This window comes from Gopherus flavomarginatus, chromosome 6, assembly GCF_025201925.1.
Source record: "Gopherus flavomarginatus isolate rGopFla2 chromosome 6, rGopFla2.mat.asm, whole genome shotgun sequence".
Lineage (NCBI taxonomy): Eukaryota > Metazoa > Chordata > Testudines > Testudinidae > Gopherus > Gopherus flavomarginatus.
The window spans coordinates 8662308-8688057 of record NC_066622.1 but is presented as its reverse complement, the minus strand read 5'-3'; the positions used below and the strand labels follow the sequence as shown (position 1 = coordinate 8688057).

The window sequence follows — 25750 nt, the reverse complement described above, 5'->3', positions numbered from 1 at the left end:
TCCTAGGGCTGTATGTCCACTGGGTAGAGTTCCTATCTAGTGTCTCCTTGCCCTTCCCACCTCTTCAAACCCAAAAAACTCTACCACTGTTTGGGAATTTTTCAGCAAAACAGCTTTTCCCCCATCAAAAATGCCAGTTAGTTCAAACTGAAACTTTTGGTTTCTGATGAAACTTTCATCTGGGTGGAGTTTCTGGTTAAAACCAAAGATAGAGCAACAGCAAAAGTATAGCCTAGGGCGGGAACCTGAGCTTGAATCTCTCACGTCCCTCATGAGTGCCCTCACTTACCACTTGACTAGGCTGAGGTGGGTCTCTCTCAAGCTCTCCTGTTGGAGCTCTTCTGCTTTGAATATAATTGAATGTTCTTTGGGCCAGAGAGACTGCTTTATTGCCTGGCAGTTACAGCACTCACCTTAGGAGGTAGGAGAGACAGAGACTTTAACTGAGCTCCCCGCATCCCTGGCAAGTGCCCTAAACACTGGGCTATAGATCAGTTTCGCTCTTTCTGGCCCAAAGAATATTTATTTATACAAAATGGAACATCTGCAATAGGAGAGACTGGGGAAGACCCACCCCAGAATAGCCAATAGCCCAGTGCAAGCTTTGAAAAATGGGATGAGAACACCATTTCCCACCCCACTCTAGAAACCTCCATGCCACATGGGAGATCTGCATGCACAGGGACCCTCCATGCGTAAATCTCAGGAGAACTCTCCTTCTCCCACAGCAGAATGTAGCCCTTTGTCTGTATGTTTGCTGCTAAAGCGCTGTGCAACCCATAATATGACATTATGCCAATAATAATAAACTATGTCTAGCAAATAATTTCTCTAATACCAGAGGAAAAGGTTCCGATTGAAAAGATGGGAATCACTCCAGTCTCATCGATGGGCCAGACGTGAAGGGTGACTATTCCCATAGCCCCTTCATCCATTTAGATATCTGAAAGGGCCCAATGGAAAGAAAGGAAAAAGGAAAAATGCAGTTACTGCTGATATTAAACGACAGGCACAAACCACCAGTTCTGAATACTCCTGAAGATTGGCTCTAGCTTCAAACCTTCTGGCTCAGGCATGATCACTATAGTTGGCAGAACCACACCCCTTCCTTCAAAGAAAAGTCTTCCATTCCCTCCTGCAAGGAAGTCTTAATCTGGCCTCAGTTTCAAACTTCATTGCTAGGGGGCCATCTTTGTTGCTTAACCTTGAAAATACACACAGCCGCCTGGGCTGGTAGATCACAATAAAGCTGGGTGTCTGAAGCTCTGGGTTCAAATCCTGGCTCAGTGTGACTTTGGCCCTCTGTGACATTGTTCCACCTACCATCTTCTGTCTATTTAGTTTGTATGCTCTCCAAGGCAGGGACTCTCTCTCTCTCTCACTCACTGTGTGTTTGTACAAATCCTAGAACAATAGTCCTGATCTTGCTTGGAATCTCTATGGACACTACTGCAATACAATAATAAAGAGGAGAAACCTCCATACTCATTTTTTGTCAATGAATTATATTTTTCCCCACGGGTGAAGAAGGCCAAAGAACAATGCTGTGTTACTTGGCAATATAAATGCTGTTTATGGACTCTGGTGTGTTAGTGCTGATTTTCTAATTATATAAGGTGCAGTCATTCATAGAAGAATTCCTTGTTGACTAATTGGCAAAAATACAAATGCAGCTAAGTAGCACACTCTGTCCTACTTTGAAATGTGCTATTGTTCAATCCCATCCTAATTAGAAATGCTCATTTGCTCTTTTAATTGCATACTTTTGCATATTTACAACAATTAATATATTGCAAAAATGGAACATACTAAACTAGTTTAATATTTGCATTTCTGGTAGTTAAATCTATTAAGGCATCATTTACACATTAGGTTTTAATTATTAGAGGAACGCAAAACCCCTGATACCACAATGTGACCACCAGAACACTTCCTTTGTACACCGCTATCTGGTCACTGACCAAAATATTGATTTTTCCTCCTAAATTTGGCTAAAAATTTGCTCCTTTTGCAAATGATACCAGAACTCGCTGTACATTTTTATAGCTGAGTAAAAAGCCCCTGAAATGCTGATATTAACAACAGCAGTATGAATAACACCACCGTAATGAATTGCTTTCTACTTTGTCAGTTATGTGACCAATAAACTGCATTCAGTAACACTACCTTCTGACACTGCAGAAGTCTTTTAAGCACTTTTAAAAATGTCTGAGAATTTCTTATTTGTGATGTCTGAAAATAGCCTGTAATAGTTAATATTTTAACAATAAAAATGATCTACGGGCATAACTGTGGCATTTATGAGACTACTGCATTATACATGTTTAAATCAGTGTAGCTCTGTTAGCTTCAGTGGGGCTATGGTGCTTTACACCAGCTGGGGAATCTAGCTCACAGTATTAAATGGACAATGTTACTCAATCTATCCCCGCCTTATATGAAAATTCAGTAATGAGTTTTCTTCATTAATAATGGCTTAGGCCCAACCCTGCAAAGCTGAGGTCATTCATCACCCTGTCAGATTGGGCACATATATAGCTGCCTGCTGTTTTACTTGTGAACCCTGTATGTAACATGACTGGAGCAATGGCAGCATTGCATTGAACAAGTTGGGACATTAATAAATAAATAATATAGAGCCCTGTACAACTTCAGTGCTTTTCACAACACTATTTAAATTCTCTTTCACGAAGTAAGTATTGTTCCCATTTTACAGAAATGGAAGAGTAGCCAGCAATGAAGTAATCCTGCTAGAAAATACTCTTAGATTCTGGTCTCTGTTGAGCTAGTTTCCTCAGGCTGCTCCGCTAAGTTAAAAAGCTCTTTCCCTGTTGTAGTCTTTAATTCTCTCTAGTCTCTGAAAAATATCCTTTTTGAAGGGTTTTTTCAGAGTGCTGGGGAGCATGCTAAGAACACGCACTCTCCATTTACCAGGGATCATCCCTCTACTCCCGGCATGTCTAGCAGCCACCACATGAAAAAAAATCAACGATGGGGGAAGACCCTTTCCAGTTGCTAGTTGAAGTTCCGGGAAGGGGGTAAATAGGCTTCCCAGCTGAGATCACACCACAGGTTATAGACTGCTGGACTTCTCCTTTCCCACTTCACATGCATAAGAATTCGTGCACTAGATAGAGGAAGGAGGCAGTGAAAAGTGGCTTTATAGCAGGGGCATGCCTAGATCATCTCAACTACCCTGTCTACGTCCCGCCTGGATGTAGGCCAGGGAAGTTGTGTGAGGGCCACCACGCTGTGGATTGAAAGAAGGACTGTCAGAGCTACAAATGTGAGCGGCTACAGCCTGCACTGCAGTGCAAAGACTCTGGAGCTTGCGCTGCAACAGACTCACACCTAGACTTGACGGGCGTTTTACTTCCGTATTGAAACAAAACCACACATTTGGTTTCTAGAGCCTGGAGAAAGCCAAGTTCAGCTCCTGGCTCTGAATACAGCTTTTTCCCCTGCCTATCACTCTGATTCTGGCATAATCAGGATCTGAACCTGGAATCCCTACGTCCCAAGCTAGTGCCCTAACCACCAGGCTCCATAGCATAAGCGTTGCACCCAACATTCCATTTTCTCATAAAGGTTCTGACCAGCTCTGCTCACCTCCTCTGGGGATCAGGCATAGAGGGCTCTGGACCAGTCACTAGCAGGTTGCAGTTGTATTGAGTTTTATTTTACAGAGAACTTTGAAAATCCCAGTCTTGTACAGGATGAAAGGCATTTGAGACGACAGACTTTCTTACACAGGAAACAATAAGATTAGCTCCCTGTAGCAAGGTGCCTCTATGACACTATATTTAAATACATCGCTATTCTTTCCACGCATTAATTCAAAACTATAATACTGACATTTCTGAAAACACAGACAGCTGGTGAACCAAAGAGCTGCAAGTAGGGATTATGGATTTTAATATAAGATTATTTTAAAAGTGGCCGTTTTATTTTTTTCTGTTACAGGAAGAATTTTTTTAAAAAGATAATTGTAACACCTGCTTGCTTGGTGCAGTACACTGTCCCTCTCTCTCTAGTGGTGGCTAGGCCCGCTAGAGCTTGCTAAACCAGTGACAACCTTGGCTAACAGAGATGTGTCTTTCGGTTCACACAGTAGAAGCTTATGCATTAAGCTCTAAAAGTCCCAGGTTTGATCCCTGCTGCAGATGACCTTTGTGGGTCAGCATTACAAGTGTGGTTCCCCTACCAGAAGCTGACATTACAAAATGTATTGTTTTATTTATAACTGATCATTTCACAAGATATACACAGGCCTTTCCCATTAAATATCAAAGCGCCTCTTCAGTTGCTAAAACTCTTTGGGAAAAGTACTTTGTAGGTCAGGCCCCCTCCTTATGATGTAGCTGGAGTCAGCAGTGAGGTATCCAGCCCCACAGTACATCATGGGGTGGGTTGTGCTGAAAGATTTTAAAACACCAGTAGAGTCCATACCAAGAATGTGCATCCTCTGAGGATGGGCTCAACTGTTGGCCATAGTGGTGCGCGCCTCAGGCTAGATGCCTAAATTGTGCCTATTCTAAATGGCCCATACTTAACCCTGCATTGAATGTTACCCCAGATAGCTGGAGGAATTACGAATGTATATATTATGTTCTGAATTCCTCTGTTTTTCTTCTTCAGGTCTCTTAAGGATTTTTCGGGTGGGGGAGAATATAGGCACCCTTTACTAGAGGAGCCTCTGAACTTAATTGAGGTTGTTCCAGTTGGGAAGATCCTGAGTGCTGCAATCCAGCCTGGGAGACTATGAACTTTCTGATGCCTTTGGGGAAGAGAGGGAATGCAGGGAGATCATGTGGGGGGCTTCATTTGGGGAGAGGAGCTTGATGGAACCCTGTCCAAACCAAGAATTGCTGCTAAACTGCTGCTAGGAAGCCAGAAGCTGCTGCTGGGAGCCTGTGGGGGCTTTGATCAAGCAGAGAGCCTCAGAGATTGTTAAAGCAGCAAAGAATCCTGTGGCACCTTATAGACTAACAGACGTTTTGGAGCATAAGCTTTCGTGGGTGAATACCCACTTCTTCAGATGCATGTGGTGGAAATATCCAGGGGCAGGTATATATATATGCTAGCAAGCAAGCTAGAGATAACGAGGTCAGTTCAATCAGGGAGGATGAGGCCCTGTTCTAGTAGTTGAGGTGTGAAAACCAAGAGAGGAGAAACTGGTTCTGTAGTTGGCAAGCCATTCACAGTCTTTGTTCAATCCTGAGCTGATGGTGTCAAATTTGCAGATGAACTGAAGCTCAGCAGTTTCTCTTTGAAGTCTGGTCCTGAAGTTTTTTTGCTGCAGGATGGCCACCTTAAGGTCTGCTATAGTGTGGCCAGGGAGGTTGAAGTGCTCTCCTACAGGTTTTTGTATATTGCCATTCCTAATGTCTGATTTGTGTCCATTTATCCTTTTCCGTAGAGACTGTCCAGTTTGGCCGATGTACATAGCAGAGGGGCATTGCTGGCATATGATGGCGTATATTACATTGGTGGATGTACAGGTGAATGAACCAGTGATGGTGTGGCTGATCTGGTTAGGTCCTGTGATGGTGTCGCTGGTGTAGATATGTGGGCAGAGTTGGCATCGAGGTTTGTTGCATGGATTGGTTCCTGAGCTAGAGTTATTATGGTGCGGTGTGCAGTTACTGGTGAGAATATGTTTCAGGTTGGCAGGTTGTCTGTGGGCAAGGACTGGCCTGCCGCCCAAGGCCTGTGAAAGTGTGGGATCATTGTCCAGGATGGGTTGTAGATCCTTGATGATGCGTTGGAGGGGTTTTAGCTGGGGGCTGTATGTGATGGCCAGTGGAGTCCTGTTGGTTTCTTTCTTGGGTTTGTCTTGCAGTAGGAGGCTTCTGGGTACACGTCTGGCTCTGTTGATCTGTTTCCTTATTTCCTTGTGCGGGTATTGTAGTTTTGAGAATGCTTGGTGGAGATTTTGTAGGGATTGTTGACGGGCTTCACTGGAGTCAGGGCAGAGAGTGTTGCTGTGCCCAGAGCTGACTGAGCTGGGTCTGCAGTGAAGACAATTTGAGTAACCACCATCCTTGCTGGGGAAAGTGCTCGCAAGGAGCGGGAACAGCAAAGAAACTCTAAGGCAGTGGTTCTCAAACTTTTGTATTGGTGACCCCAGTAAGCCTCTGATGTGACACCTCTTCCCCACAATAAATTAAATGTAAAGAAAATTGGTTTTAACACAATTATAAATGGAGGCAAAGCTGGGTTTGGGGTGGAGGCTGACAGCTTGTGACCCCCATGTAAAACCTTGTGACCCCCAGTTTGAGAACCTCTGCTTTAAGGGATTGTCTGAGAAGAGGCAGTGTGGTCTTCTCATCAAATCAGAACCCATGGTTGCAGACCTCCAATTAAAACAACTGCAATCTTCAGCAGGGGTGTGCAAGATAGCCCAGTGGTTTGAGCATTAGCTTGCTAAACCCAGCATTATAAATTCAATCCTTGAGGAGGCCATTTGGGGCAAAAATCCATCTGGGGATTGGTCCTGCTTTGAGCAGGGGGTTGGACTAGATGAGGTCCCTTCCAACCCTGCTATTCTATGAACTTGTTGCTTTGGTTGGATGATTCACTGGACCAATGGTGCACTGTCTCAACTTTCAAGCATGCCCATGCAAGCAGGTGTTTAGCACTCCAAAATCCAGAGGAGGGCACACTCTGGGATGAGGTCAGTGTAAATGCAAGTTAATTAAGTTTCATTTTACAACTATATTTGTAATTGATTTACTGAACTGCCCCTTGCTGATTTAAATTAGTAGTGACATTCCATCTCAGTCTGTTATACCATACTTCCTTAAATAGTTATGTAAGGTGTGTTAACTTTAATCTAAATGCATATTGGGTGCATATTGTGTATACGTGGTATTTTTGAGTTAGACCCAGTGCATAGATTATCTTAGGTTTATTCACCGAGTGCGTACAGGACCAAGCCAGGTGGAGGTTTGAATGTGTTCGCAAAATAATCAGATCTCGAGTTTGCAGAACTGGGCACAACTATCAATTTAAAAAATTTCCTTAACTTCCACTTACTGAAAGTGAAAAAGGCACTTTCTGAATAATTCTGAACATCAAACATTGGTTTTATGTTGCAGTGAGCTGTGGGTAGTTAGAAAGCAGAGACTTATTTAATCTAAATTGTATCATCCATCCCTAATTAAGGGCTAGAGTCTTATAACAAACATCTCACTCCACAAGTACTGCCAAGGATGACATGGCCTACTCATGGAGTATGGTACTACTAAAAGATATTAAAGGCATGAGAAATCTGGCCCTCCAATAGGAGTATTCATGTTTATAAAGGAGGAAGGCTATTCTTGTGTCTAAAAGACAGGGCTGAGATAGGAATCTTTGTTCTAGACAGGAAATTATTTTTTTCCTCATTAAAAATTGCTCCCTCAAAACCATGAACACCTTTTTGGAATTTTCAAGGTTTCAGCTTTCTCTAGAAAAAAACTGAATTATTATTATTATTGGTAAAATTTTCTGTTTTGCAGAAAAGCCATTTTTTCTACAAGTTTTTTTGACCAGTTGCATGAGAAGATGCTGCGTGTCACCTCAAGCAAACCTTTCTGTGCTCAGTTCCTCCCATCTATAAAAGGAAGATAACTCCTCATGGGAATTTTGTGAGGAACACATTGTTTTGTAGACTGCATTGAGATCACGGGAGGGAAGTGTCTATGGTCACAAAACTATTACTTTATATTATGTATCTTGTAATTTTACAGCAAGAAAGGCACAAAGCTAGGTTACTATGAGGATATACAAGAAAATCTTCTTATAATGATCATTCACTTATTTAGGTGTATATTATAAATTGTTACATGTCTGAAATTATTCTTTGTCACTATCTGTCTTGGGGAAGTATTCCCAGCATAACTGGAAAATCCTCTTGCATGCTGAAAAATGGGGTTGGGACTGAACATCTGCACTGAAATGAATTATAACGATCTGCAGCTCAGGTTGAGAGGTTGCACAGAGGCCAGGAAGTGTCTGTGTTTTTGGAAGGGTTATCCAGCATTAGAAACGCCCAGCAGCCTATTTCAATCAACTGCAGGAGAGTGCAGCTATCTTCAGCCCAAAGAAGTTTAATCTATGGCTAGGATCCAAAAAGACCAAGTGTCCTCTGAATTCAAAGGCAGCCAGTCTTCATAGACCTGAGAAGTGCTTATCTAGAGATTATGGTAGCAATTAACTGAGAAAATGTAAAGTTGGTCTAAACTCTGTGCATCTGACATTGCTTTTTTCACTCCTCAAAGGATATTTGTTGGAAGTTGTGGGCACACTAAGGATGACTAGAACACGTGGGTAAAACAAGACCACGATCATGAAAAGAAGCATCTTTCCATGGCAAACCCCCTCCAAATGTTGGTGAACCGGTGCTGTGCTATTACTGGATAGCAGCAGATATATTTGATTTATGTAACTCAAATTAACACTAATAAACAAGAATTAATCACCACTGGACTTCCTCAACTCAAACAAAAATTGCACTGTCCTTATGAATGAGTAAATACGATTCCAAGTCAGACTAGAGATTCTGAATGCTGCTTTCCACACTCAGTGGCAAAACACTGATTTCTCATTTGGGAATAGAAATATCCCAATCCATTTAGGAGCATTTTTCCTAAGTGAGAGGCTAATTTTGTAATACGGTAATACCCTGTTAAACAGAGACATTCAGTGATTCTATTACTGCATAACATTTCTCTAAACAAAAACAAAACAAAAAAGGCTGACCATTGCAATGATTATAGTTTTGTTTCTGATATTTACATGGCGAGGATTTGTAAACTTGACAAAAATTTCCAAAATAGCAATTTTTAAAATGCTGTCTTCTCCATCTAACAATATCACAGTCCAACCAATTATCAGAGAGGTAGCTGTGTTAGTCTGGATCTGTAAAAGCAGCAAAGAATCCTGTGGCACCTTATAGACTAACAGACGTTTTGGAGCATGAGCTTTCGTGGGTGAATACCTACTTCTTCAGATGCATGTGTGCAAGATAGCCCAGTGGTTTGAGCATGCATCTGAAGAAGTGGGTATTCACCCACGAAAGCTCATGCTCCAAAACGTCTGTTAGTCTATAAGGTGCCACAGGATTCTTTGCTGCTTTTACAGTCCAACCAATGAGTTCCATTTCGTCAAACAGACTGAATAGCCCTCCCCCCTCATTGCACAAATATCCAGTAGTCACTATATTTATTCCATGAATTCACCCAAAACAAATACAAACTGACTGGTTCAAAACAGCAAGGGTAACTTAATGACAGAATAAGTAAATATATGGAGGCAGAACTTTAGTGAACTACTGAATGGTGAGCCAGTGGCCAAGATCTCAAATATAGTGGAAGATCTGGATGTTAAGCTAGAATCTATCACCAAAGTAGATAGCTGAACAGTGGAAAGGCACCAGGTGTGGATAACATTCCAATGGAGGTTCTTAGGGCAGACTTGAAGAACATAATAGACATTTTTATATATCTTTTGCAAGAGGCCTGAGAGGAAGACAAAATATTAAACAAGTTGGAAAGGGGCCATATAATGAAGCTGCCAAAGAAGACAGGCCTTGGTCAGTATAACAGCTGGAGGGCCTATCAATTGCTGTGTGTGTATAGATAGATAAGGATCAGTAGCAGAAGCTCCTACGATCAGTTATCTTTTGGGCCTAATCCACATGCCAACAGCCTGCATTTGTTGATGAAAATAGTCTAAGCCCAATTTCCCACAGCTGTAATTTTCAATTAGCACACACTCTGCATGCAGATTTATATGTCCCAAATGTATATGGACAGATATCCAACATGCTTGTGCAATCAGCTATTTGCATGCACACATGAGCAGTTAGGTGCTTAACTGACCCCAGGCACACACATATTTTATCTGTGCGCACATATTGGCTATTTTCATGCAGAGCTTGGTGTGAGTAAATATATGCACACAGTTGCATATGCATAAATATGTGATCATCACATCCCAGCTGTTGAATGCTGGCTATTTTTACCACGCCAACAAGAGGAAACCAATGCTTTAAATAGGCCTTCAGTTTCGAGAAAAAGGAATTTTCCCCCATTATTTGCTACTTTATGGCCTGACATTAAGGGCTTTACTGCTCATTGCACAGTGTTAATTTGTAATGGGAAAAGCTAGACCCTTTCTGATTTCCTTAGGAGATGGAGCAGCCAGCCAATCCTATACCACTCCAGAACTGTAGTTTCAGCAAGGAGCTTTTACAGCTCAGAGCATCCTTGAAGGCAAAAGATGTCAAGCAGTTTAAATACCAATGAAATCAAAACGACACAGGGCTCAAACATATTAGGCAAAAAGGACAGGAATACAGAGATAACTATTGTGAACACAAGATTTTGTTCTGCATTAAGGAATAAAAAGCTCAATCTTGCTCCTAGTTAAGGCAGCATTGAAACTCCTACCAGCTTAAATGGGAACAGGCCAGGTGACCAGACAACAAGTGTAAAAAGCCAGGACAGGGGGTGAGGGGGTTATATAAGAAAAAGCCCCCAAAATCGGGACTGTCCCTATAAAATCAGGACATCTGGTCACCCTAGGAACAGGAACAACACCAACAACAATTTCCATGGCAAACAGTATGATTAAAAGTGTTCGGTTTCTGAGAGAAATCTACAAGGGCAAAGAAATTCCGAATTAAGGATTTAATTGCCAGCTGTGAACTTACCTATCCTAGACAAGTCAATGCTGCAGAACTGGAGTTTTCATTTTTAAGTGTGCATTTCCTGGAATCTGGAGGAGAAGGGCCTGGGAGGATCCCTCAAAATGGTACCGTTTATTATAGCCAAGCATTTTTTGTTTATATCATTTGAATTTCCTTCTTTTGAAATCATGGTAGCCAATTGCCATTTATCAGCTATGGTAAGTAGATATGGGATGTAAGATATTTCAGTGGAACATACTGCTTATCCTAGTTGTGCTGGTGTCAAGATAGATTCTGTGAAAAATGAAAATAAATATGTGAGTAAATAATTGGGTAATTAGTTCCTAGAGGCAGCTGCTTGTACTACAAAAAACCCCACCCTTACAATCATCACAGATTCGTATAAGCAGAATTCAATGGTACAGTCAGCAAAATAGGCAAAGAGACTAAATCCAGCCATTAAAGTGATCCCTCCAGAGCAAAGTAGAGTCAAATTAGCAGGGCATTGTGAACAAGTCACACTGCTGCTACTCCACCTTACCTATTCTCTTCAGGTAACTTAGCTCTCCATATGCCAACGTACTAGCATACACCAGCTCTCTGTTAGGCCAGTTTGAGGAAAGGAACCACAACCCACGATCAGATCCTCAGACTGCTGCCTCTGCAACTGACACCACCTCCTCTGGACCAGTTACTTTTGTCGAGAGCAGCCCCAAAGCATTTAAACCTAATGTAACAGTGTTCACCTCCAATTCCAAACAGCAAATATTCTTGGTAGACTACAAAAAGGAAAGAAAAGCATGACAAAAGTTGAATAAAGTAAAGATACCTGGTCTAGAAATTCCCTAAGCTCAGCTAGCAAAGCACGGGGCATGTTATGAAGTATTGGGTTATATAGTTAAAACTCTTAAGTAGCAGAAAGTCCTTGGTCAGACCCAGAAGTATTTCTGTGTCTTATCTCAGCATGAGTCGGTCAGTTTGGTAGCTTGGAATGACTTGTCCAGGCAGAGAAGGGCCTCGTGACATCTCCCTCCCAAGAGTTCACACCGGTCCTCAATTAAGTAAGTCACCTTCCAATAGAGTGCTTGCCCTTTATCCCAGACCATCTAGCCTTGGTCCCTTTACCTTCCCATGCAAGGGCCAGGGACAATTCTAGGCCAACCTGAGGGGCTGGGAGGAAGGGCAGGATAATTCAATGTATCTCATTCATTCTCCAGTTGGTTGCTTTTCGTATTACAACCCCACCCTTCAACCTCCTCAGTGTGTCAATTACATCAAGTTATGTCAAATTATAGGTGTGTAGCTTACAGTCTAGCTGCAGAGATGCCTTACAGTGAAAAATTAGAAATTAAACATCAAATGTTATTTGTGATGTAAACTTCTGTGGAATAGCCTGTGGTCATTCAGGTTCTGTACAATTTTAAGCTTGCTTCCTGAATAGGATGGTCTATCTAGGGCTCTGGAGAGAAGCATGGTCCAGCAGTTAAGGGACTAACGTGAGTACAATTCCCTACCTTCCCACAGGTAGGGAATTGAGCACATGATTTAGTCTCTCTGTGCCTGAGTTCAAATAGGGATAATTGTACTTCCTTATCTCACAGTGGTGATATATTTAAATATATTAATGATTTTGAGCTGCTCAGATACCAGAATCATGAGGGCCGTATATGTCAGTACCTTAGATATATGGATGCACTCAAAAATGTGTGTATGAAGTTCAAAGCTGATACTTTCCAAAGTTTACAAAAAACTGAAAAAGCGCATTTTGATGAAAAAGAAGAAAGCATCAATTCAAAACATACAAGAGCCCATTCCAAAGATGCAGGAGCAATGTTTCAGCTGATAATGTAAGCTACATTGCCTTAAGAGCTCTTTTTAAAGTACAGTGACATTTCTGCAAGCGTTCCAATATGCTGTGCAGCGGGAAAGGGAGTTAATACACATTTAAACTATGGGTTTATTTTTTTTTAATTTTATGGGTTTTTTTTTAAATCATTCTGGAATGAGACCTTGTATGCCAAGTTTCAAGGCTGAGTGAATTTTTATGGCCAAATCACAAATCCTTGAAAATAGAGGTTAAAATGGAGATGTTTAATCAGCCTTAACTGCTGCATTCCTATGAGATGCCCCTTTAATGATGTTGGCTGAAATGCATCATCACTGTGATTTACCTACCTTGGGAGTGTGGAGGGGGAAGGGAGAACCATTCAGGAGCAGAGAATTTTTACTGCATTCTGCTAATGGTCAGCAAAAGTATTTCAAATACACTGTGAGAATGTATAAGACCTGGCACTACATAGTGCTCAAGAGCAGTGGCAGTTTTGCAATTGAGGCAGTCAGAAAAAAAATGATAAAATACAAGCAATGTCGAATAAATTTTCCTTTGGCAACATTCACAGCAGTGAATTTAACAGTGCACTTCTACTGCACTTCGGATAAGGGTGCTATGTGGCAATAACCGTGTAATTTGCTCCAAACCAGCCGATGAGCATTCCAACTTCATTGAGCCACCTGGACACCAAGGCAGAGGAACGAAGGACACTTTCAGGACTGCTCTTAAACAATGAGCACAACCTCAATCCTGCAATTGAATGCATGCAGAATCTACCTTCGTTGACCCTACAGCATGATCAGGGCCCATGTGTGCAACTAAAGAGCATGGAAGGAGGGCTACAATCCCCCACCTAATCTGCTGACTAGAGACAACACCAATATTAAGCATGTAAGTTGTGAACCGACTGGGAGGAGAGAGGGAGCTTGTTCTTGATAGATGTAGTTTCATATCTACTATAGAATGAGATGGTTGACTTGAGCATGGGTTGTATGCAGTTTTGCACAGTTATGCTACATGTGTTGCACAAGTATGATTTCATAGTCCAGAATGCTGGCTTTTGAAATTATTTATGAATCTACCTCTTCTCTCTAATTTATAGCAGTACAGATCCATGTTATAATGCAGCAAGTCACTCCAGGGTGTGCATTCTTGAGCCATTATCAAACTCTAAGTGCTTAAAGATAAGCAGCTGCAGAGCACATCTTGATGTCCATGATCACTAAAACAAGACAGCCACAGCATGCAGGACCAGCGTGCCAAGAAAGAGGGATGGCCCAAACAAAACCTTCTTTATGTAAAACATACATATACTGCATAAACTCCAGCGCTGTAAATCACCATTTAAACAGTAGCAAATGACTTATTTTCCTAGTTCTCCAATACTTTCCATTTCCTGCCATTAAAAACCAATACCATCCACTTTTTAAGATAACCAAGGTTACCACCATAAGCTGCTCTGCATTATTTGGATGTGCAGTAATATGGCCCCACATGAATACTAGTTAGCCTTTATCACATCAACAAGGTATGCCCAGTCCTCAGCTGTGGTTTAATTGGACATTTATAACTAATTAAAAACATTAACACACTTTTCTGTTTTACTTTTCAGCTAGCCAAATTGCCCTCTCTTCTCAAGCTTCAGATCAGTTCTGTATTTTCACAACTTGAACTAGAGAAGGGATAAGTTCATTTCTGACAAACAACTTTTCCCACTTTCAGTCTTTTTTTTTTAAAAGCTTTAGGCCACAAGTGAATTACGAGGCATACACTGACAGCAGTGTAATATACTAGATATTACAGGTTCAGCCAACCTTGCTTAACGGAAATGGCAAGTATTATTGATTTCATAAACATCGAGGTTGTGGCCTTCACCTCCATGGCAGATCAGTTAGTGAAGACTTGAGACTCAAGGGAGATCTGGTTTGTAAACATCAACTTGTGGTTTGTTGTAACACAATATACTCTAGAACTACGACTGTAGTGAAGTCTGGGAAAAGTATAAGGTAAATGTAATGGTTGCAAGCAAAAATATATATTGGCAGAATACAATAAAATCAGAATTTATTAATGGAACTAAATTCAGCAGCAAATGAACTATTTGTCAAAGCAAACTCGGATTTCAACGGCTGATATTTTTATTTACTGCTAAATTTATAATAAAAATGATAGATGAAATATTAAACATTACTTAAGGTAAATTGTGACAAGGAAAAAAATAGCTCTTTAGATTCACCTTTCAATAGTCATATTATCCATTTAATTTAATTGAAGCTAGTGCAAAATCATATGCTGACAATGGCAAATGTCTTATCATTAACAGCTGGTACATTAGAGAATAAGAACAATAAATAAGGGTAAGATACACCTCACTATTTTGGGGCTATCATTAAATGTTTAAAGTATGGTAAATATTCCATTTAATATACACAAGTTATCCTGTAAACCACAGACTCATATCTGAGCGCCCTGATGAGCAATACAAGGATGGAGAACAGAAAGATCAAAAAGATGATACTCTATGGGACACAGCCCACTTCTTCCCAAGTAATAAAGGAGACCTGTCTAAACAATCTCTCTACAGGTCACTGGAACAGATGTTTCAGTGTTATTTGTCTGACCTTAGAATAACTTATTTTGTCCCGAAAACAAAAGCAACTTCCCCTGCCCCTTAAGTTAATAATGCTTCATTTTGTCCCCAGCTGTTAAGTTTATAGAAATTAAAAGTCCTGACTATTTGTCTTTTGCCAACACGAATTAAAAAGTGCCTTTAAAAAAAAAAATCTCATTAACATTGTGTTTTTCTTCCCGAGCAGCTTCAATACAAAACAGATTACATCCTGCCTGTGCCAGTAAGTGCACATAAATTTTTTACAAACCAATTTATCTTAAAAAATTTGTCTTTCCTCATTTTGATTCGGGACACAGAGCTCACCAGACAAGCACTCCAGTTTTTTTTTTTTTTTAAGAGAAAGTAATTCTAGAGAGAGGAATGCATTATTGTTTTGTTTTTCTCCCTTCCTTATAAATGTATTCTAAATGATAAAAAACCATTCTCAATTTTTCTGCAGAATTATGTGAAACAAAAAGTACAACACATGAACTTGATACAATTACTTTATCATAAGGGTTTGATATAAAGTGGAACCTGAGTTTTAAGAATGTAACTGGGGAACCGTCCAATGAGCTATAGATGGATAAGGTGAATATTCATTTGCCCGAAGAGAGCCTGGGCAAAGCTGTACTGGCCTCAAATGAGTCAACATGGAGGTGTCTTCAGGGAGAGGCTGAGGATAGTTCAGAGGAGCACTGGCCGGATCAGTGATTAGGTTAATTCAGCTGCCCATATTTCCCCCCTGCAAGGATTTGTAGTAACCACAGTTCCAATCAATAGGCCGCAATAGTGTCTGTACTATGATCCCAGCACCAGCCCAAGAGTTGGAAGGCATAAGGGCTGAATTCCGTCCTTCCCAATCCTGCTTCGTTCGCTAGAATTTCACACTAGAACAATAGTTCTTGCTTTGAATTTGGCCCCAGAGGCTGAAGGCAGTCATGTTACTTACTGATTTGAAATGGGTTTGGAGGGCTTATTCCTGTGGAGGATGGGGTTGGAGGTTTCTAACGAACAAGTGCCTGCATCACAAAAACACACTGTACCCGGAACTGATGGCCATTCTTATGGGCAGTGTGATGGGAACAGCCATTGATTGAATGACCAGAAAGCCTACGCTGCTATTTCTCCTCTACCAGTGGTTCCTAAAGATCAGGGCAAAGAGACTTTGCCAGTGTTGAAAAGTTTCCGCTGCTACTTCTCATGCTGTACTTCCTCAGTCTCTCCAGTGCCGAGAACTGAGACTTCACAAGTGCCAAATTCACTTTATGAAGAGAGAGAGAGAGAGAAAAAGAGCCACATGTGGTTTTGCGCATCACACTGCATAAAGAATTGGAATGAGAAGTGCACTGCACTACTGCCAGACACTTATTACTGCTAGCACAGCCCAGTACCTTCTTGCTTTCCTTTGATATCATACTTCCAGGGTTTCAATAAGCTTCCAAACCAGCTAATCAAATATCTAACAGCAGTATAGGCACAAGAAACAATACTGTTCCCTCCCTTCTTCTGACACCAACACCTCCCCCCTGCTGAAGGTTAGCAGCTGTCTGGAGCCTTGCAGTTCTACTTCCCAGTACGGGGGTGTGGGGGGGGGCAGGGGGAGGGGAATCAGTAGTGAAGGGTTGGAGTCTATTTCGAATGTAGCTTATTGTTATTTACATAGATACACACCAGTCCTGGAACAGAAGTGATCATAAACAACATGCAGGGCAATCCCTCCTTTGCGGAATCTCAGACACACAATTCCAGTACCTGGTTCCCAGAAAGGACCTCTGCCTCAGGAATCAACTCTAATCTGAGAATTATGGAAAGTGCCTCTACATAGAACCCTGTATAACCCCAAACTAACCACTACACTGTACATCTTCCCACATCTGAATACTTACTTGCATATTAAGAAAAATATCTCAGAAGACCACCTGGTGACACCTGCCATAACAATCTGACCTACAGATGCTTTTGCTCTTTAGCCAGTGTGCTAGAAGTGTGATTAGACATACTAGTCCAAAGGCTGCTCTCATCTTCAGTAATGCAACCTCTTGGAAATCAATAGGGTTGCATGGGCATAAGTGAGAGCAGACTTCTGACCACTCTGTATAGATCCACATACACTGAGCTGTTTTTGGCAACAACTATCATAGCTAAATTTGAAAGTTTTGGGAGGGATCTAAACCACCACATGTTTCAGGGTGTAAGTCAATCTCTAACTATTAGGGACTGGATGTGACACTAAATTATCCCACATCTACTCACCACAAGGTTTCTTGCCCTTTCCTCTAAAGCAGCTCGTGCTGGCCCCAGTTGGAGAGGCTATACTGTAGTAGGTGGACCATAATACTATATTTTATATATTATATATACACACACACACACACACGCCTACCTTGTGAAGGGTGCAGCACCCCAGGAGGTGCCATGTCACAATTCCTTGCCTGCTTCCTAGTTGCTCTAGGAGGAGAAGGTTAGCAATTTATTGCTAACCTAAATAAGACCAAACTACTATCTACTCACATAGAATATCAGGGTTGGAAGGGACCCCAGGAGGTCACCTAGTCCAACCCCCTGCTCAAAGCAGGACCAATCCCCAGACAGATTTTTACCCCAGTTCCCTAAACAGCCTCCTCAACGCACAACCCTGGGTGTAGCAGGCCAATGCTCAGACCACTGAGCTATCCCTGCCTGGCCCAGCCACTGTGGTCCTGCAAGGACAAGGCTAGAGCCAAGCTTTTTGCCTGTCCACTGTACTTACTCACCCACTCCCTGCCTACCTGCTCTTTAGAGGGAGTACACAGACAACTAAGCTGCATAAAGGGAGGTGGTTCTTGCTCCCTCTACCTGCCTTGTGGAGACAAATAGTCAAAGCCACAAGCTAACCCATATGCATTTTCAAATTAAGACAGAGCTTGATAGGAAGACCATCATTATGTATGTTGCATATTGGGGCTCTGTAGGAATACTCGGTTGATAACTTCTGGACAGCCGGAAGTTGAAAGTTAATGAAAAGTATGTTTGTGGCACCCTGAAGTTCCCAATAGTCTTTGAAAAGTGAAAATACAATAATTCTATCTATCAAGGCCAATAGCAGCTACAGCTCTGAGAAATAGCTGTGTCCTTACGGAAGGCAAACTGAGTTTAGGATAGCTATCATGGAAATATACTGCAGGAAACCAACACTGAATTACCAGTAGTGTTGTACTGAACTATTCTGTGGCCTATAAAACTGTGCATCATTAAAGTATACAAGTGGAGTCAGAAATAAAATTACTTAAGACATAAGAGTAAATGTTCAGGTCAGAGGCGTAGCTGGCAAGACTCAATTATACTAACAGGAATTAAGATTTTAAACCAAAGTACATTAGTTCAGTGTACTTGGAAACCCACTAACATCAAGCAAATGACACTACCATGGGGCAATGTCAACTGCTCTAAACAGAGGAGCTACAAACACTCAGCAACTCCAGAAACAGATAGCTTTTGCTAAGCCAAGAAACTCAATTTCCACTCTCTACTAAAGAATCAATTATATATGGGCACTTCCTGGTCAACAGAGATTTACAGACGTCTCTCCTTTCTGGATACCCTGCTATCTGGCACTGATCAATATCAAAGTACAGAGTAAAGTGTTAGAAGGGTGGCGTCCAATCACACCATGCTGGTGCAGTCTGTTGCATCACTGTTACTGTCTGACGTGTGCTGCGGTGCTTGAAACGTTACCATAAAACTCAAGACACTGGTGCAGCTGAATCCAGCATCAGCTGCCTGACAGCCACAGCAAGGGATAGGAAACCAAGAAAGTTTCCAATTCATGGTGTCTGGAGCCATTCACACACTGGGTGAATTCTAGCAAACCACTTAACTCTGTAGTCTATCCTCCTGTAAGACTGGCTATAAACAGCACCTCAGCAAACAATACAGTTGATGCCTCATCGGATGTCTCCATTCCAGGGTTAAGGGCCGGATCTTGCTCTCCTTTCCCATTTAAATCAGTGGGGTTGTAATGGTGTTAAAGACCTTATCCAAAATGCAGTTGAGTCAGGGCTTTGGATCAGGCCTTAGCTAAGGGTAGGATTTGGCTCTAAATATTTTCCAAATGCAAATACTTGCAGATAAGCTTTTGTTAAGCACTTTGTAAAAAAAATTGCTCTAAAATGACTTTAGAATAATGGTAAAAAAAACCAGCAAGACATTTTTTGCTTTATCAGATTAAAAAAATTATCCTCCATCTCTCCTACCTTTGCCACAGATTTGTGTTACCGATCTGCCCTCCCCTCATGTCACATTTTTGAAGAACTCAGTGAGCAGCTCAAGCTAAGCAATTTCCAAGTGTGTCCCTAACATTCCCATTGTTTTTCTTCATTACTTTTTTTTTTATGATCCCAAAGCTGTAAAATCATCAGTATAGACTTATAAGATAGCCAGATCCCCATTTGAAAGCTGACATCTGAACAGGGTTCCCTTAGTGAACAGTACTAAGGGAGAGTTTCTGTAAAGCTAAAAAAGAATTTATATAAAAATTGTTCCTTATTCTTTCCTGTGTCTTTTAATAACTGGTACATTCTATATGAATATGGTGAAGAAACACATGATTCACTGTTTTGTTTGTTGTTATATGTTGTTAACTTTTAATAAGAAAACAAGTTCTTTGATTATTTCTGTAGTGCTTGAGCTCTTTTTGCAGCCAACGTTTAACAGCTCTCTGGAAGGCATGATCAGATTATTGATTTGAGTGAGTCCCCCCTATTCTGAAGTGATCTTCAACACTGATCTTTAATTCCTCTTTAATTGAAGCCTGGTGCTCAGATCCCTGCACCATCCACCTGGAGATTGTATGCCCTCTTATGAAATCCTTGCTATTCTGATTGTATCACAGCTCTTCCCCCTTGGTTGACATTTTCATAGTTGAAAATAGATCTATAGAGCACCTTCAGGAATGCCATGCTACCTATCAAAGTGGGATGGTTGGAAGCACTTAATAGATTAGAGAAAATGAGGAGTATTAATCTCCACTAACAACAAACATCAGTATAAAGTTAAATGATTCCACACTACAAGGTACATCATCCAAGCGATCGAACTAGCCCTTTTTATGACTGTCATTGCAGAAGTACCCATTACAGAATCTTAACACAAGGCCAAAAATGATTTCTCAGCAGAACAGTGGAGTCATCATCCACCCTGTATATATCCCTTCTCATTCAGAACATCAAAACTTTAGACACCTGGAAATAATAAATACAAAAACACTATACAAATTCCCAAGCACTTTAAGAAGCATGAAAAGGACTAAATTCTATTTTTTTAATCTCACGGCTGGTGCAACATCGATTTAGGAAAGGCAGGGAGTGTAGCCTAGTGGTTCGAGCTGAGAACAGGGATGCAAAGATTCTTTTGAGTGGGGAGCACGTTGAATTAAGGGACGATGGCACTGCGTGGCAAAAGCAGGTTCAGGCTCATGTTGAGTCCAGGACAAGACCCTCAGCAAATAAATTGCTTTAGAGAGAAAGGACTGCTACTGCAGCGCAAATTCAAGGTTTGACCCAGCGATTTTTAGCATGGGAAAAGACTTTTCAGAGTTTCTAGACTCTTTAACGATGATTTTCTTTAATTTTCCAGGAAGTATTGCTTTATCTAAAATAATTTGTCTTGTAGGCTGTTATTGGGGATAATTCCTGTCTGACATGCTTGGGGGAAAGAAGGGAAATGAAGCTTTTAGCTCAGGGAGACAAAAATGGGGTAAAAGGTTCTTTGTCGGGAGAAGTCAGTCAGTCAAAGACAAGAAGCAGAAGAGTGTCCCTTCCTATCAGGGGATGTAATGAGGGTTTATATGGGAAAAGATCTGAAGGTAGAATGGAGGAAAGCATGGGGGACCAACAGCAGCAGGGGAATGAAGTAGTTCCTCCAACCTCGTGGCAGGACTTGGGTCACCTATGTGGACAGCTAACAGCTCTTATTACCACCTAGATGCTTCCTAACACCAGGTTTGTGGCCATGCAGTGGAAGGATGGGTTACTGCACCAGAACCCGACTTTGCATACTCCCACAGAGAGAGCTATGGCTGCACAATTCTCTGTGGCATGCAGGGAGTAATAGAGTCCCTCTTGAGTGCCTACAGAAGGGTGGAAGACGAGAGTTCACATTTAAGACTATACCCTGGGCCTGCTGAGAACAGTAAGAGTTCAATAGAAACAGGATCTGCCCTTGGAGGTTACAGAAAACCAGATATTCTGAATAGCTGAAAGAAGAGAGCACAGGGAAGACTATGTGATCATAGAGGGTGCCTATGACAGAAGAACATATTTCAGTCATTGTTACTGATATAATAAGCAGCTCCTCCATGCGCTGTGCCAAGCCTGATATGCACCAGGAGGCCATATGGATAACAAGACCAGCTGCTTCTTTTAAACAAAGTGATAGCAACAGACATGATCAAAATAAGTGGGAGAAACTGAAGGTGCAAATTAAATGTATTATTATCCAAGTCCTCAGCCACACATTTTAAAAGTGTGACCTTGAGGCCCAACATGACTGGATGGAAGTTAAGTGGCAAGTGCACTGCACTTGGGCAGAGTGGAGTAGCATGCCCTACCAGTCAACCATGGAACTATGGAGTAAGGAGTCAGCATATCATACCCTTGGAATCAGTAGTTACTCATCTTAGCTACCATAACAACTGCAAAAATCAGTTCTATAGCTTTCCTCCCGTCTTGGGCTTCACGTGGCAAAGTATTTTCAGACAGTTTCAAATACAGCAGCTAAATTGCCCAATTTTGGCTTTTTTTTTTAAACTGTCACAAATTTATGATTAAACACAAATAGTTGTAAGATCTGTCAATATAAATAGTAGACAATAAAATACAGCTTTGCTCTTCATTAATTTTTGTATCTTAGGTGATTACAGGTGCATGTTAATGAATTACATGACAAGTAAAATACAATTAAATGCAGCTGCATATGTTTACAAAACTGCAGAACCAAATTACAGGTATCAGTAGCATCTATAATTCATCCATAATTGACAATTTTCATATTACTGGAATAAGGAATCAAGTCATGCAGATGATTACTGCATTTGTCTTTGAGCACTAGAGACCTAGCTTAATTTCCTATGCAGCACCACAAATGAAACAAATTACATGCTTTCAGGTTAGGATAGACCTGAAAGCAAAAGCACCACTGAAAGACAGCCAAAAAACCCCATATCATTCAAGTTCTACTTAACAGTCAATAAAAGTTCGTGAATGACTGACAGTTGGCATAACTTAAATATATTGTTAAATAAGTAGCAACTTTTATGTATGAATCATCATGTCTCCATCATAGGATAGAACCCTAAGGTCCAGGTTTTGATACAAGTTCCACTGGTAGAAATATGGAGTAACCCCCAAGGTTTCCATGACATTACTCCACCTTTTGCAGAGATGGGAAGGAGATCAGAATTTGTGATCTGGGTTTTTTGTTTTCTTTTATATGTCAATCAGTGATGATCTCCTCGGAGCTGGACCTTCTGTTTCATCAACTAACTCGTCATTGAGAAAGATTTTATTTCAATCCCAGCAGGACCTTACATAAAACATGAGGGAGTCTCTCAGTCATGCTTTTCCTTCCCACAGCTCAGCCCTAACATCACACAAGTGCATTCCCACTGACGTCCCGATAAAGTGGATCATTGCTCTTCCCATCGTGGAGGAGAGTAGTTATGCAGAAACTGTTTATTCTTGTCCCTATAGGTTCACTCTTAGGACTTGTCTACACATAAGCCATGTGTAGAGTACAGACACCGCATACCCACTCCAGCATGGGTGTGAATAGCAGTGTAGACCATGAGGCACTGATTAGGTGATTTGACTAAGACATGCCTGAACCCATAGGGTATATACCCTACATGGCTCTCTACACGCCCAAGCAGCGCCTTCCACATCCAAACTATTGTAGTGTCCTGCTGCCTCATTGCTGAGGAGCTTTTCCCTGCCTCAATGAAAGGCTCTGACAGTGGGAAAAGGCTCTGGCCAGGGAGAGAGAGGGAGGACCTGCTTTGCTGCCAGAGCTTTCACTGCCATGTGTAGCTACACAGCACAGAATGGATGTAATCTGCTTTTCTGAGGCGTGTAGCTACACATACCCTACATGCTGCCATAAGCGTAGACAAGGCCTTAGCAAGCCTCTGTTCACATCATTCTAAGTAAAGGGGTTTAGCATTAGAACCCCAAAACTCCATAATAAGACACTACACTTACACCAGTTGTTGATATAAAAATAAATCGATGAACATCCTACCTTCAGCCAAGTGCAGTAGAGTGCATCTAATTTTTAATAGTAATTCTGAGTAGACTATCCCATGGAGACAGTGTGGTCCAGTGGACAGCCTGGTGGTTCAGGAGACAAAGGTTTTGTTCCTAGTTCTGCCATTGACCTGCTGTGTGACCTCAGGCTAGTCACTTCATCTCTCTGACCATATTGCCCTTCCTACTCTATTGTGGCTATTTAGACAGTAAACTTTCTGTGGCAGTGACTGTTCCTCACCATGTGTTTGAACAATGCCCAACACAATGGGGCCTTATATTTGTGAGGGCCTTTAAACTCTGTTGTAATATAAATAATAACTTTCGTGCATGTTGTAACAGTAATTCAATCTTAGTAACATGAGGCTTTGCTGCAGCACTGTGCTCTTATACATTTGCTGAAGTCTGGAGAGATAATAGATTGGTGTTTGCAAATTATGGGTGTTCAGACTAACAAGGTTCAAAATCAATGGGATTGTCTGCAAAGGAAAGTATTCACAATATTAGTAAGGGTGGCAAAATAAGGTTCATCATTTTTTTGGAAGGGATATATGTATATCCTTCCATGTCTAGATACAGAGACATATCCATCTCTATATAAGCACACATCCATGTTACACAGCTGTGCTGGTTAGAGAAAATTCTAGGCAAAGACTCTAAGGTAAAATTTTATCTTCACAAAAAGTGCCCTGAGAATTTTAATGTAGAACCAAACAGGAAGGACCTTGTTAAGGTCTCTGTGGAAAAACTTCCAGATAGCATGAGATGTGTGGCCTGATATCACCCCATTATACTGATATGTTTTCTGAGAGACATGACTAAGATACCCCCTCTGCCATGTCAGCAGGAATGGTGGAGAACCAGCAAGAAAAAAAGTTAATTGTATTGAAAGCTTTGCAGAAAAACAAGTAAACCTGTTAAATTAATAAATCTGCTGTGCAGAAGCTTAGCTCAATCCTCTTTGATACATACAAACAAGACAAACACTCATGACAAATACCTGATAAAGTAATAAGCCTATTTAAAGGGACACCTCAGATACTTCTTTTTAATTCCTTCTCATGTTTATAATGTACATCTATTGTCTTTCAATGCCTTAGACGTTTCAAAATTTAATTTATTTGTCCGCCAATTTTGTCTTTTTTCTATTGGGGCTAATTGATTTTTCCCTGCCTTTCTTACAGCAAAAAAATTTTACTTTCTAAAAGTCTGATATAAAAAGAATGACTTAAAAATCTCAGTGGTGGGATTATAAATAAACAAACAAACACTATTATTATGAGTCTTTCATGTAGTGCCTATTTCCATATTCTATCAAGGCATACTTTGCAAGCCTCATAGGTAACCATAAACACTTCTACCAACCTCATAATTGGGAGGAAATACACTGTAACTGTCCAAAACATCAAGCTAATTAATTTTTGGGTGGGGACACCTAGCCAGCTTTCACTGGTAGCCGCACTGAGGAGATGTCCCTACGTCCCTGATTCTGCATATACTTTACGCATTGCAAATTATCACAGTGAAGTCAACAGGGCTACTCACAGTGCGTAATGTTAAACATGTGTAAGTCTTTGGTGAATAGGGGGTCCAAATGATGAAAATGGGGGGATGGGAGGAGAGATAGGAAAATGATGGAACAGTGGGCAGGAAGAAGGGAGAAACTGGAGAATAAGATAGAAGACGTGGAGAGGGAGGTTATGTTCTCTTAGATGACAATAGTTAAAACCAATTAAGGTAGCTCTCCAATGTGGGGGTTTATTTGTCTCACAATTAATCTTTCAAGAGACTTGTGACACTACTGCATGCTGTACACATAAAGTTGGCTCTCATGGTATCTATCCATCAGTCTAAAAAATACTATTAGGTCACAAAGTGAATGGAAACTGTACAGGGGAAACTATGATTCTCCTCTTGCAATTTATTGGGGATGGAAGTGGGGGTGGGGGTGGGGGGGTTGATAGTTAGCCAGGCTGGCCTTTCTAATGCAAAATAGGGAAAAAAAATCTCATGTGGGCATCTGTTTGGAACTTTATACATTGAATCTGTATTATAATTTATAGGTAGGGTTTTACTGTGAAAATTTTAAAGTAGCATTTTGCAAATTCATACGGACAACTTAGCGTTTGCTGTCCCTCTGGAAATGAAGTATTTCTTTACAGCATGCAATTTACATTTATGGGATTTATCACTGCCAAAAGGTCACAGGCTCATGCTTCTCCCTATAGCCAAATGAATCCTCTTCTGCTCCATGCACAGGGCTTAAGACCTGGGACAAGATCAGTGATGCAAATAAGCCCATAAAAATATTCCTAGCAAAAAACTTTGTTCTCTGGTCTAATAAGAGCTAG

The 25750-nt window shown here is 41.1% G+C and overlaps 1 protein-coding gene across 1 annotated transcript in view; it reads right to left on the bottom strand.

Annotated features, from left to right (window-relative positions):
• TAFA1 (TAFA chemokine like family member 1) overlaps positions 1–25750 on the bottom strand; it is a 362988-nt gene that overhangs the window by 246858 nt on the left and 90380 nt on the right. The window lies entirely within an intron of this gene.